Raw genomic sequence first — 12,474 nt, forward strand, 5'->3', positions numbered from 1 at the left:
TTATCAACTAGTTCAAAACTGTAGAAAGACAAGCACTTCCGAGGACAGACGGAATGGGAATACCGGCTCACCCATGGCAGAGAAGGGAAGATGATGAGGCTATTATACAGGAGTGTCAGCTAAAAATGCAGCTAACATGTTTACACATTGCTAGAGGCTGACTGTGTGAACGTGCACCAGAGCACAAAAACCCTGGAAGCTGTAGACACTGGTGCTATTCACACCCGAGCCAGAAATCAGCAACAGAAAGACATCTGGCAAACCCTCGAATAGTCTGAAATTAAACAACATGTTTCTAAAATAAGCCACGGGGGAAGTAAGTAGTAACAAAAGAAATTATAAAATATTTTGAATTGACTGGAAATGAAAGCACAATATTAAAATCTGAAGGCTGCAGGTAAAGCAATACTTGGAGGAAAATTCATAGCATTACATGCTTATTTGGAACAGAAATGTTTCACATCAATAATCTACATTTCTGTTTTGAGACACTAGAAAAAGAATAAATTAAACCCAGATTAAGCAAAAGGAAGGAAAATAGAGCAAAAATTAATGAAACAGAAAACAGAAAGTAGCAAAAAAAAAAAAAAAAAAAAAAATCAATAAAACCGAAGCTGGTGCTCAAAAACTCCATAAAATGGATAAAACCCTGCAAAGAGTGCCTGTGTATAAAAAGGGAGAAGTCAAAAATATAAGGAACTAAAATGTGGATATCACTGCATACCTTTACACACAGAAAGAATGATAAAGGAGTATTACAAGCAACTCTATGCCCATAAATTTAACAGCTAGGAGAAATGGACACATTCTTTGACAGTTGGCTAGATATGACACAATCTGCCAAAGCTCATTCAAACTGAAATAGTCCTGCACACAGTTAAAATTTAATTTGTGGTTTAAAATATTGCCACAAAGAAAAGCCTGATCTTAAATGATTTAACTCGTGGAAATGAATTCTCTACCAACCATTTAAGAAAGAAATAATACCTACGTTACATAAACTTTCCAACACACAGGAGAGAACATTCGTAATTCAGCATTACCCTGATATCAAGACCACGCAAAGACTTAAAAACTATAAGCCAATATCCTTCATAAACACAGAAACACAAGTTTCTACAAAGTATTGGCAAACTGAATCAAGGTAAGATATAAAATGGATAACACATCTTGACCAAGTAGTTTTTTTTTTCTTCCCATGTTGTGCTTTTCTATTTTAATGTTCAATTTATGAAAAATATGAATACTTTTTTTAACATTAGCCAATATGCACACACACAGAATTTCTTTTACAATATTAAATGTTTTATAAACCTTTCACAACTCGCTCAAACCTTTGGCTTAAAATAATTCTGTAACCCTCTAAACAAACCTGCCCCCACCAAATTTGCCATATTATCTTTTGCCAAAACACCTTGGATGTAAAACTGTTTCTTAAGTAGCCTCAATTACATGGAACAATGCTAACTCTTAGCAACTTTTAGTTTTGGTGAAAAACTTGGCAAATGTAAACCAAATATGAAATTCTAAGACCCACCCCCCCCCCCCCCCCCCCCCCCGCCCCACCATCTGAATGAACTCCTCCTCTCGGCCAAGAACACTTCAGAGTTAATCAGAACATCTAGTTCTGGCATTGTGGAAAAGGGGATTAGACATGCCTCATTATATACCTCCAGCATTAACATTAACACAAACATTAAGTCTGGTAAGAAACATTTACAATCTATTTCCTCTGAAGCCTGCTACCTGGAGGCTTCTTCTACACGATAAAACTTTGGTCTCCACAACCCTTCATCTTGACTCAGCCACTCCTTTCTACTGCTGGTAACTCTTCTAACCAACTACCAATTGTAATATGTTTAAATCTGGCGAGTGCGGCTGCTCACGCCTGTAATTCCAGCAGTTTAGGATGCCGAGGAGGGTGGATCCCTTGAGCTCAGGAGTTCCAGACCAGTCTGGGCAACACGGTGAAACCCAGCCTCCACCGAAAAAAAAAAAATACAAAAAACTTAGCCAGGCATGGTGGCAGGCGTCTGTGGTCCTAGTTTCTTGGGACACTGAAGAGGTAGGATCACTTGAGCTCAGTGGGCAGAGGATGCAGTGAGCCAAGATCACACCACTGCACTCCAGCCTGGGTGACACAGTGAGACCCCATATCAAACATAAATAAATAAATTAAAAAGAATATGTTTAAATCTCCCTATGACCTGGAAGCCCTCACTTAAGCTGTCTTGCCCACTCAGATCAAACCAATGTAAATCTAACATGTATTGACTGATGCAGGATGCCTCCCTAAAATGCATAAAAACAAGCTGTGCCCCGACCACCTTGGGCACATATCATCAGGACCCCCACGAGGCTGTGTGACAGGCATGGCTTTAACCTTGGCAAAATAAACTTTTTAAACTGACTGAGACCGGTCTCAGATATTTTGGGTTCACAAGTAGTAACCACAGGGATTCTGAGTGGAGGCGCCCCTGATCTTTGACAAATTTCCTGTCAGTGCTTGATACCAACTTGATCTATCCTTACGGCTCAAACCAATGAGACAATTTGCTGAGGCCTGGGGGATCCCCTCCCTCAAGAGAATCCCTAATATCCCCAAATTTGGTTGACATCTAAAGTTTGTTTTGCTGTACAACTTCTTTTATGGAGTTTTGCTTGCTTCCGACAGTGAAGGCAAGCTGTCCTGCTTCCATACTGATAAAAGGAAGGTAACTCCTTTCTGGAGTTTCAGCTCACTTCCAACACAAAAGGTGAGTGTGAGTTTCTTCTTGCTTCTAAAATGGCAGAGAGCAGTCTTCAGCCAGGGACCCATTCCTAGGTTAAGTAGCTGAATTGGGTTTCATTTGTTTTGTAAATTCTCCTTAATGACTAAAGGGTACAACTGACAACCAGCAACCAAGTAGTTTGTATCTTGGAAATCCAATTCTAGTTCAACATTCAAAAATCAAATCAATGTACTTTACTTAACAGACTAAAGAAAAAGCACAAGATCATCTCAATAGCAGCATGTAATTTGACAAAATTTAATATCGATTCATGATTAAAAATCTCAGTAAACTAAGTCAATAGAAGAGAACTCCCTCAATATTATAAAGAACACCTGCAAAAACCCTAAAGAAGCTTGTCCATTTTGTGGTCCATGGGCTGCATGAAGCCCAGGGTAGCTTGAAATGGGCCCAACGCAAATTTGTAAACTTTCTTAAAACATTAAGTTTCTGTGTGTGTGTGTGTGTGTGTTGTTGTTGTTGTTTTTTTTTTTTTTTAGCTCATCAGCTATCATTAGTGTATTTTACGTGTGGCCCAGGTAAGCAAAGATTGGACACTCCTGCCCTAGGAGCTACCATAGTATTTAATGGTGAATGACTGAATGCTTTTCCTCCAAAATTTAAAACAAGGGAAGGATGCCCTCTCTTATGACAGCTATTTAACACTGTATCAGAAGTGTAAAGAGGGCCGGGAGCGGTGGCTCATGCCTGTAATCCCAGCACTTTGGGAGGCTGAGGTGGGTGGATCACAAGGTCAAGAGATTGAGACCATCCTGGCCAACATGGTGAAACCCCGTCTCTACTAAAATTACAAAAATTAGCTGGGTGTGGTGGCACGCACCTGTAGTCTCAGCTACTCAGGGAGCCGAGGCAGGAGAATCGCTTGGACCGGGAGGCAGAGGTTGCAGTGAGCAGAGATTGCGCCACTGTACTCTAGCCCGGCGACAGAGTGAGACTCGATCTCAAAAAAACAAAAACAAAGTGCAAAGAAGCACGAAAAAAAAAATAAATAAAAGGCATTACACATTAGTACAGAAGAAAAATCAGTTTTTATTCAGATAACACGGCTTTCCATACCGAAAAATCCCTACAAAAATGCTCCTAAAAGAGTTTTAAGAAGTCATGGGAATCAAGGTCAACATATAATGATCAATTGTATCTCCATACACCAGCAATGAACAAGTGACATTCCAATTTTTAAAAACATACTATTTAGGGTAACACATGCACAAAGAAATACTGAGGTATAAATCTAATAATGTGCAAGTTCTGTAAGCTGAAAACTATAAAACATTAGTGAAAGTAACCGAAGAAGACAAATAAATGGAAATACTGTGTTCACGGGTTAGAAGACTCAATATTAGATGTTAGTTCTCCTGAAATGGATTTACATATCCAATGCAAGTGCAACCAAAATTTCAGTCTAAGGAGAAGTAACAACTAAATGCAATGTGAAATAGGATCCTAAAACAGAAAAAGTAGTACACTGATAGAAAAACTGATGAAATTCATACAAATTCTTTAGTTAATGGTATCGTACTAATGCTAGTTTCCTGGTTTGAAAATTGTACTATTGAAAGAAAACAGGCACATTCCTCAACCCCGGACCCAACACAAACAGGCCCAGTACAAACACATCCCACCATATATCTCTCAACTTCCTGAGCCCAGTACAAACACATCCCACCATATATCTCTCAACTTCCTGAGCCCAGTACAAACACATCCCACCATATATCTCTTAACTTCCTGAGCCCAGTACAAACACATTTCTCAACTCAGAGACTACCATATATCTCAACTTTAAAAAAACACCACCTGGAAAGTCTCCGATAAGGACACAGCCGTTCGTGGTTTTACTGGAAGCGTGGGAACCAATAGAAAACTGCTAAATGTATAACTTAAAATGTTAACCAATTGTAGTGCTGCAACCAAAAGAATTCCCTTGTTCCTCTATAACTTTACGTATCCTATTTACATCGGGCTATAAAAGGCAAGCACTCCCATTGTTCGAGGCCCTCTTGTATGCGGTGGAATGGAGGGACCAAGTTCGAACTTTCAGTAAAAGATCCTTGCCGCTTGGCTTTGACTCTGGACTCTGGTGGTCTTCTTTGGGGAACAAACGGTCTGGGCATTACACTATGATTATATAAGATGTTAACATCAGAAGAATGTTAGAGTGAGGAATATATGGAAAGTATTACTTTTCTGTACATTTAAAGTTAATTCAAAAGAACATGATAAAATCTCAGTTTTTTTTTTTTTTTTAAGAAACTGATAGGCTGATTCTAAAATTTAGATGATAAAGAAAGGAAATAAGAGCCAAGGAAATTCTGAAAGAGAAAATCAAAATTGGAGGAGTCATAGTGTCTAATTCTAATAATTAATATAAAGCCACAGTTATCAAAACAGTATGGGCTGGTGAAAGGACAGGTATTTCAGAGTCTATTAGAACGTATTAGAACATAGTGAAGAGTCCAAAACCAGACTCACACATACACAAGGTCAACTGACTTTCAACAAAAATACAGTGGGATTTTAATGAAAAAGGATAGTCTTTTTCAATGGATAGTCTTTTTCAACGGATAGTCCAGGAACAAACGAATATCCATATGCAAAACAAATCAAAACAATCCTCAATCCATATCTTATACCATAAACAAACAGCAGCTAAAAATGGGCTGTAGATCTAAATCTAAAATCTAAAACTATGATGGTTGTCCCTCGGTATCTGTGGGATTGGCTCCAGGACTTCATGCAGATTCCAACATCTGTGGATGCTCAAGTCTCTGCTATAATACAAAGCAGCATTTGCATATAACCTATGCCTATCCCCCTGGCTATGCACGTATCTCCCGGGGAAACTTTAAATAATCTCCACATTACTTGTAATACTTAATACAATGTAAATGCTATGTAAATAGTTTATACTGTATTATTTGTCTGAACATGTATAGACAAGAAAAGTCTTGTTCAGTACAGAAGCACTTTTTTTTTTTTTTTTTCTCAAATAGTTTTGACCTGTAGTTGACTAGATCCATGGATAAGAAGCTCATGGCTGCAGAGGGCCAGCTGTACTTCTAGGAAAGAAAAAAATGGAGAAAATCTTTGTGACTTTGGATTAGGCAAAGATTTCCTAGCTACAACTCCCAAAGCATGACCCATAAAAGAACAATTTGATAAACTGGACACCATGAACATTATAAACCTCTGCTCTTTCAAAGATATAGAATGAAAAGGTATGACACAAACTAGAAGAAAAGACTTGTAAAATCACGTATCTCAAGAAAGACTTGTATCCTGAACACATAAGGAACTCTCACGAACTCAGTGAAAAAACAAATAACTCAACTTAAAAAACAGGCAGAAGAACTGAACAGACACTTCACCAAAGGAAACATATGGATGGCAAATAAAAAGATGCTCAACATCAATTTTCACTGGAGAACGCAGGTTAAAATAAAAATGGCCTAACACTGTACACCGAGCTGAACCACTCGCATCACAAAACACACAAACCTCAGAATGCAGCGTGCTAATAGCGACGTGGGGCAACCGAAACTCTCACATGTTTCTCATGGGAATACAAACGGGTACAGTTGTTACAAAAAAACTGTTAACATCTGTATGTAAATATTTACAGTGGGTTTAATAGCTCCAAACTGGAAACACCCCGAAAGTCTTCAACTGGTGAATGAATAAACACACAGTGACATTGCCAGCCAATGAAATACTATTCCATAATAATAAAGTGGTACAAAGAACTGATACAGGCCTGCTACACCAACCAACATGAAATGCATTATGCTAAAAGAAAGAAGCCAGACTAAAAACACTATATGCTACATGGGTCCCAAATCAATACAGTCTTCTGGAATAGGCGACACTCAGTGGTTTGAGTTGACCAAGTTGTTGATTATATGACCTTATGGGTTTGTCAAAACTCAGAACTATATACTAAAAGGGTGAATTTTACTGCAAGTATACTGTAATTTAAAAACAAATACATATAGAATATATATTAAATATATCTGTGTGTGTATATGTATACACATATACATATATATATATATATATATTTTTTTTTTTTTTTACTGTTTTGGGTGAATCCACAAGGGTTGCGGACTCACTCAAGCATATTTTAGCCTGGACCTTTTTTTATGAGGGTCTCAGTGTTCATGTTCCCTTGGAGTAAGAACAAATAATTGAATGTTTAGGTTTAACTCTTGGTGGGCAAGATTAAAGCCAAATTAACTTTAAAACAACAAAATCTTGAAACGAAGTGGGTAATATCACTGAGTTCAGGCAGTCCACCCACACTTTTTATTGTCGTGAATTTAATTCCACAGAATCATATGACTGGTCACCCTCTCATCACCTTCCTAACTCCCTCTGACAATGTAAGGATTCACAGAACTGACACTGAGAGACACAGAGAGGACTCTGGCAATACGAACAAAACAAAACGAAACAAAATATGACAATATCATTTTCCCATCTAAGATGCCAGTGCCTGTAATACCGATGTTTTATACCATACCAAGAATAAAAAAAGAAGAACAAGAGAACGTTCTTCAAATAAAACAAGGAGTGAGGATGACAAGTACAAACCCAAGCCACAGAAAGGGGCAGTGAAGAAAACTTATGTGACTCATTCTGGGCACCGCAGGAAGGGAGAAAAACTAACTTACTCTTAAAATTTGCACTGTGTATCAGTACTCATGGAGGTGTGTGGTCTGAATCCCTATCAGTGGTCTAATCAAGCAGAAAATTTAATGTTTCCTTGGTAGAGTTGAGACCACCAGTGCCATTCTCTCTGGGAAAACACACCCTTAAACCGGGCTGACCGTGACGGTAAGGTGCCCTTGACTGTAACGTGGGTCTCAGTTTCCGATATTAAAAAAAGTGAAAAAAAATTTACCTATGTAACGAACCTGCACATCCTGCACATGCATCGCTGAACTTAAAAGTTGAAAGAAAAAAAAAGGTAGCAAAATTAGTACAATAAATGCTGTGTATCCACCAAAAAAAAAAATCTGAAATGTTCTCTAAAAAAAGTGACAGTTACAGAATTATGGTATTCCCACCCAAGACCAGTTCTAGTGTCAATGAGGAGATTCCTAAAGCCTATGTGTATAATGGAAAATGTATCCAGAGGAAAACCGGTGTCCTTTAAAGTGTTTATGGGAACTTAATTTGATTTAAAAATGTCTCTATTCAAACAATACCCTTTTAAGGCCCATCTAAACTCCAAAGAGTTAGGAAAATCACCATGGAATGTTTAATTTTTAGTGCAGTTTTCTGCCACTATTGGAACTGGACATCTAGTATATAGCTGATCGACAGGAGATCTGAGTTTCTAGTAATACCACTAACAAATCGTAATTTTCCCAAGTCAGCACTGTACCACAGCTCAGTCCCTGGGTGATCTCCTTCCTTGGTGATCTCATCCAGATCCATGGCTTCATATCTACACTAGTGACTCCGAAATCTCTATTTCTAGTCTAGTCCTCATATACCAAACTCATAGACTAACTGCCTATTTGCCACCTCCTCTTGGATATCTAGGAGATACCTGAAATCTAACATGTCCAAATTGAATTACTGGTTGTACCTCCGAAACCTGCTCTACCCTCTGCCTTCTTCAATTCAGCTGATTGCAACTTTGTCCTTCTAGTTGAGGACTAGAGTTCAGGACAAAACTCTAGAGTCAATTTTCACTCTTCTCTTTCTCTCAAATCCCACATCAGGAAATCCTGTTGGGTGTATCTTCAAAACATACAGGCATATGTCATTTTATTGTGCTTCGCTTTGCTACACTTCACAGGTACTGCCGTTTTGCAAGCCTGCATTAACCAAGTCTACCAGTGCCATTTTTCCAACCGCATGCACTCACTTTGTATCTCTGTGTCACACTTTGGCGATCTTGCAGTATTTCCAAATTTTTCATTATTATAATATCTGCATGATCTGTGATCTTTGATGTTGCTACTGAAATTGTTTTAGGGCACCACAAACTATGCCCATATAAGATGGCAAGCTTAAAATGAAACATGTTATGTGTGTTCTCATGGCTCCACCAGCCACTGTTCTCCCAACTCCCTTCCTCTCCTTAAGCTTCCCTATTCCTGAGATACAATAATATCACAATTAGGCCAATTAGTAGCCCTACAATGGCCTGTAAGTGTTCAAGTAAAAGGAAGAGTTGCACATCTCTCACTTTAAACCAAAAGCTGGAAATGATAAGGTTAGTGAGGAAGACATGCTGAAAGCCAAGAGAGGCTCAAAGCTAGGCCTTTAGTACCAAACAGCCAAGCTGTGAATACAAAGGAAAAGTTGTTGAAGGAAGTTAAAAATGCTACTCCAGTGAACACACACCTGGTAAAGAAGGAAAACTGCCTTACTGCTGATAGGGAGAAAGCTTTAGTGGTCTGGATGGAAGAGCTAAGCAGCCCAAGCATTCTCTCTTTTTTTTTTTTTTTTTTGATGGAGTTTCGCTTGATGCCCAGGCTGGAGTGCAACGGCGTGGTCTTGGCTCACTGCGACCTCCGCCTTCCGGGTTCAAGCGATTCTTGTGCCTCAGCCTCCTGAGTAACTGAGATTACAGGTGCACACCACCACAACCAATTTTTGTATTTTTAGTAGAGGTGGGTTTCACCATGTTGGCCAGGTTGGTTTTGAACTCCTGACCTCAGGTGATCCACCTGCCTCAGCCTCCCAAAGTGCTGGGACTACAGGCGTGAGCCACCACGCCTCTCCGTGCCACAGCATTCTCTTAAGCCAAAGCCTAATCCAGAGCAAGGCCCTGACTCTCTTTAATTCTGTGAAGACTGATAGAGGGGAGGAAGCTGCAGAACAGCTGGAAGCTAAAAGAGATCGATTTATGAGGTTTAAGAAAAGAAGCCAGCTCTATCACATAAAAGTGCAAGGTGAAGCATTAAATGCTGATGTCCAGGTTGCAGCAAGTTATCCAGAAGATCTAGCTAAGATCACTGATGAACATGGCCACACTAAACAACAAATTTTCCATGTAGATGAAACAGCCTTCTGTTGGAAGATGCCATCTAAAGAGGGTAAGTCAGTGCCTGGCTTCAAAGCTTCAAAGGACAGGTTGACTCTCTTATTAGGGACTAACACAGCTAGTGAGTTTAAGTTGAAGCCAGTGCTCATCTGCCATTCTGAAAATTCTAGAGACCTTAAGAATTGTGCTAAATCTACTCTACCTGTGGTCCATAAATGGACAAGGCCTAGATAACAGCACATCTATTTATATCATGGTTTAGTGAATATTTAAACCCCACTGTTGAGACCTAATGCTCAGAAAAAAGATTTCTTTCCAAATATTACTGCTCAGTGACAAGGCAACTGGTCACCCCGGAGCTCTGATGAAAATGTACAAGAAGATGCAGTTGTTTTCACACCTGCTAACACAACATCCATTCTTCAGCCAAGGATCAAGGAGTAACTTCAAGTTGCAAGTCTTGTTATTTAAGAAATACATTTCTTAAAGCTATAGCTGCCACAAAGGGTGATTCCTCTGATGGATCTGGGCAAAGTCCATTGAAAACCTCCTGGAAAGGAGTCACCATTCTAAATGCCATTACGAACATTTGTAGCTGGGCACAGTGGCTCAAGTCTGTAGTCCCAGCACTTTGGGAGGCTAAGGGAGGTGGATCACCTGAGTCAGGAGTTCGAGACCAGCCTCGCCAACATGGTGAAACCTGTCTCTACTAAAAATAGAAAAAAAAAAAAAAATTAGCTGGGAGGGGTGGAGTGGGCCTGTAATCCCAGCTACTCAGGAGGCTGAGGCAGGAGAACTGCTTGAACCTGGGAGGCAGAGGCTGCAGTGAGCCAAGATTGTGCCAGCGCACTCCAGCCTGGGCGACAGAGTGAGACTCTGTCTTGGTGGTGGGGGAAGAACATTTGTGATCCATGGGAGGAGGGTTAAAATGTCAACAATAGGAGGTTGGAAGAAGTTAATTCCAACCCTTTTGGATGACTCTGAAGGGCTCAAGACTTCAGTGGAAAAGTCACTGTAGATGTGGTAGAAACAGCAAGAGAAAAGAATTAGAAGTGGCATCTACAGATGTGAATGAACTGGTGCAATCCCCTGAAAAAACTTGAACAGAAGAGTTGTTGTTTCTCAGGGATAAGCAAAAAAAGTGGTTTCTTGAGATGCAATCTACTCCTAGTGAAGATGCTGTGAATATGTTGACATGACAGCAAAGAATTTAGAATACTACGTAAACTTAGAGGCAGGGTTTGAAAGGATTGACTCCAATTTTGAAAGAAGTTCTACTGTGGGTAAAATGCTATTAAACAGCATTGCACGCTACAGAGAAATTTTTGTGAAAAGAAGAATCAATGGATGCTGCACTCTTCACTGTTGTCTTATTTTAAGCAACTGTCATGGCCATCCCAACCTTCAGCAACCACTACCCTGATCAGTCAGTGGCTGTCAACACTGAGGCAAGGCCCTCCACCAGCAAAAAGACTATGACTTGCAGAAGGCTGGCATGATCATTAGCAGTTTTTAGCAATAAAGTATTTTTGAAATTAAGGTATGTACATTTTTTAGACACAATGCTACTGCACTTAATAGGCTACAGTATAAACTTTTTTTTTTTTTTTTTTTTTTGAGACGGAGTCTCGCTCTGCCGCCCAGGCTGAAGAGCAGTGGCCGGATCTCAGCTCACAGCAAGCTCCGCCTCCCGGGTTTATGCCATTCTCCTGCCTCAGCCTCCCGAGTAGCTGGGACTACAGGCGCCCGCCACCTTGCCCGGCTAATTTTTTGTATTTTTTAGTAGAGACGGGGTTTCACCGTGTTGGCCAGGATGGTCTCGATCTCCTGACCTCGTGATCCGCTGGTCTCGGCCTCCCAAAGTGCTGGGATTACAGGCCTGAGCCACTGCGCCCAGCCTTAAACATAACTTTTATATATATGGGGAAACAAAAAAATTCTGTGACTGGCTTACTGCAGTGGTCTGGAACTGAACCCATAATATCTCCAAGGTATCCCTGTATCCCAAGTCCAACTCCTTTCTTCACCTCTTCCATGTATCACTCTGGTCAGAGTAATCATCTAATCATCTTCTTACCCTGGAGTATGGCAACAGCCAATATGACTGGTGTCCCTTGTCCTACTTTTGATGAACAATGATCCTTTTAAAACCTAAAGCTACAATTTCATTCCTCTGTTCAAAACCCTTTGATGGCTTTCCACGTCATTCAGGAAAAAGAGTCAAGTCAAACCACAGTTTGTAAGGCCCTTCATGGTCTGCCCCCTTACTTCTCCTCTCATCTGTGCTCACTCTGGTCTAGCTGTCTTTGAACACCAGGCCTGCTTTCAACAATGGAGCCTTTGTACTGCCTGGTCCTTCCCGCTAGAATGCTTTTCTTCCATGTTTCACTTTCCTCCAAACAGTCCCACCTCACCCCTTTGAGTTTTCGTTCCAATGTCACCTTCTGAATAAAGCCTACCCTGACCACCCTATTGAAAATGGCACGTCTAAGCCTCTGATCTCATACCCTTCCCTGTGCACACCTAAGCCTCTGATCTCATACCCTTCCCTGTGCACGCCTAAGCCTCTGATCTTATACTCTTCCCTGTGCACGCCTAAGCCTCTGATCTCATACTCTTCCCTGTGCACGCCTAAGCCTCTGATCTCATACCGTTCCCTGTGCACACCTAAGCCTCTGATCT

The 12,474-nt window shown here is 40.3% G+C and overlaps 2 protein-coding genes across 2 annotated transcripts in view; both read right to left on the minus strand.

The window, feature by feature from the left end:
- The window catches only part of ANKRD39 (ankyrin repeat domain 39), a 745,852-nt gene that overhangs the window by 399,771 nt on the left and 333,607 nt on the right, over positions 1 to 12,474 (minus strand). The gene's annotated exons all lie outside the window — the stretch shown is intronic.
- Positions 1 to 12,474, minus strand: part of TMEM131 (transmembrane protein 131) — a 256,208-nt gene that overhangs the window by 96,137 nt on the left and 147,597 nt on the right. The gene's annotated exons all lie outside the window — the stretch shown is intronic.

Source organism: Macaca thibetana, chromosome 13 (assembly GCF_024542745.1).
Source record: "Macaca thibetana thibetana isolate TM-01 chromosome 13, ASM2454274v1, whole genome shotgun sequence".
Classification (NCBI taxonomy): domain Eukaryota; kingdom Metazoa; phylum Chordata; class Mammalia; order Primates; family Cercopithecidae; genus Macaca; species Macaca thibetana.